Source organism: Cryptomeria japonica, unplaced genomic scaffold (genome assembly GCF_030272615.1).
Source record: "Cryptomeria japonica unplaced genomic scaffold, Sugi_1.0 HiC_scaffold_423, whole genome shotgun sequence".
Lineage (NCBI taxonomy): Eukaryota > Viridiplantae > Streptophyta > Pinopsida > Cupressales > Cupressaceae > Cryptomeria > Cryptomeria japonica.
Window position 1 is genome coordinate 122,706 of NW_026729243.1, and position 2,061 is coordinate 124,766.

General features: G+C 59.8%; 1 non-coding gene across 1 annotated transcript; it reads left to right on the forward strand.

Annotated features, from left to right (window-relative positions):
* The first annotated feature begins 1,398 nt into the window (after positions 1–1,398).
* LOC131871561 (5S ribosomal RNA) lies at positions 1,399–1,517 on the forward strand. Its single transcript, XR_009369776.1, has one exon. It is a non-coding gene; the product is annotated as a 5S ribosomal RNA (ribosomal RNA).
* The last annotated feature ends 544 nt before the right edge of the window (positions 1,518–2,061 follow it).

Below are 2,061 nucleotides of genomic sequence, written 5' to 3' on the forward strand. Positions count from 1 at the left end.
TTCACTAATTTCCAGAAAAGGCAAAAAAAAGAAAAAAATGAGATTTTAAAATTTCCGTTTTGAAAGATAGTGAAAAAAACGGAACGCGGGTGCCATCTTGAGCCCGCCCTGGTGTGCAGCCCAGGCAAGTTGTGCGCACCAAGGCACCCACCCTGGCCAAGGTGGGTCACGGGGTGGGTCCTAGGGTGGGTAACGGGGTGGGTACTAAGGTGCGTGCCAAGGTGGGTCATAGGGTGGGTGCCAAGGTGGGCACCAGGGTGGGTGTGCACCAACCCTAGCCAGGGTAGGTCACGGGGTGGTTGTCGGGGTGGGCGTCAAGGAGCCAAGGTGGGTGGCAAGTAGCCAAGTTGCGTGCCAAGGTGGGTGTCGGGGTGGGTGCCAAGGATCCAAGGTGGGTGCCAAGGAACCAAGGTGGGTGTCTGGGTGGGTGCCGAGGTGGGAGCCAGGGTGGGTCCCAAGGTGAGTGCAAAGGTGGGTGCCAGGGTCAAGGTGAGTGCCAATGTGGGTTCCAAGGTGCCAGGGTCAGGGTGAGTGCCAATGTGGGTTCAAAGGTGCTAAGTTGGGTGCGAGGTTGGGTGCGAGGGTGGGTGGGTGCCAAGGTGTGCTAGGTGGAAGCCCGGGTGGGTCGGCATCCCATGGGTGTCGAGTTGGGTGCCTGATGGGTGCTTCTTGTCAAGTTTTAGTCGTCGGGACTCATTTCGAGCCTTAGAGGTCGTTTCTTGTCCGGTTGCCCTGTCTTCGACCTGGGAACCCAATTTTGGTCCTCGGGTCCCATTTTTTTTTGTCTCGCATCCCACTTTTGGCCTGTGGCCTTTTCGGGGTCGATTCTCGTTTTGGGCATCAGAGCATGTTTCTTCTCCTAAAACCCAATATTTGTTTATTAAGTCTCGGAACACATTTTTGTTCTCGTGGACCCATCATGGGTCTTGGAACGCATTTGTGGTCCTTGGGTCCCATTTTGCATCCCGAAACTTGTGTTTTGGTGCTTGATCCCTATTTTGGGTGCCCACCTTGCACCAAGTGCGCACCCGGGGCAAACCGAGCGCCTTGGTGCACCGGGGCAAGATCGAGCGTGCACCCGAGGCGCCCCGAACATGCACCAAGGTGCACTCGGCCCACATGTGAGCGCAGGTCGTTGCGCCCGAGGTGGTGTGTGGGCACCGCGTTGCAGACGGGACACTGCACGCACACGACGCCCCCTCCAGGTGCACGCACGTAGGCCGGGCCGGGTGCACACCCGACGCCCTAGCAAGGTGCGCGCACCCGGGCAGGGCTCACACTTGGCGAACGGGGCGCACTTCGCGAGGGAGGGTGTGCACCTCGACGGGGGTGGGTGGCCGGGGTGGATTCGCACGTGGGTCGCGGTTTGCTAAGTACACACTGCGACAAGCTCATAACGGGTGCGATCATACCAGCGTTAGTGCACCGGATCCCATCAGAACTCCGCAGTTAAGCGCGCTTGGGCCGGAGTAGTACTGGGATGGGTGACCTCCCGGGAAGTCCCGGTGTTGCACCCTTTTTTAGTTTTTCGCCGGGCGTCGCAATGCTATTTGAATAAACCTTTTGCCCGTTTGCGTTCTCGTCGGGGCCGGGCCGGGCCGGGGTGCGCTGCCCGCACTACCGCGCGCGCGGGGGCGACACCGAGCGCGCACCCGAGGCGCCCCGAGCACACAGGCCACGGTGCAACCCGGGCGTTGTGCGCGCACCCCGGTGCGCCCGAGGTGCTGCGCGCGCACCCAGGTGAAATCGGTGTGCACCTCGGCCAGTGCGCGCTCGGTCGAGTCGCGCACGTTGGCCAAGGTGCACGGTGATGTTTCTTACTCTAAGGTTCCGCACCAGACGCCCGGGACAGGTGAGCGAAGCTGGGCGGGGCCGGGTGCGCGGCCGGGGCAGGTGCACGCAGCTGGAGAGAGCTTTGGAGCACACTTCGGAGCGCACCAATGATGCGCTCCATTCAAAAGTTTCCTGAAAAGGCAAAAAAAGTTGAGATTATAGAATTTCCCACTTGAGAGATTGTAAAAAAAAAAAATTTAAAATGAAGGAAACGCGGGTGCCAAGGTG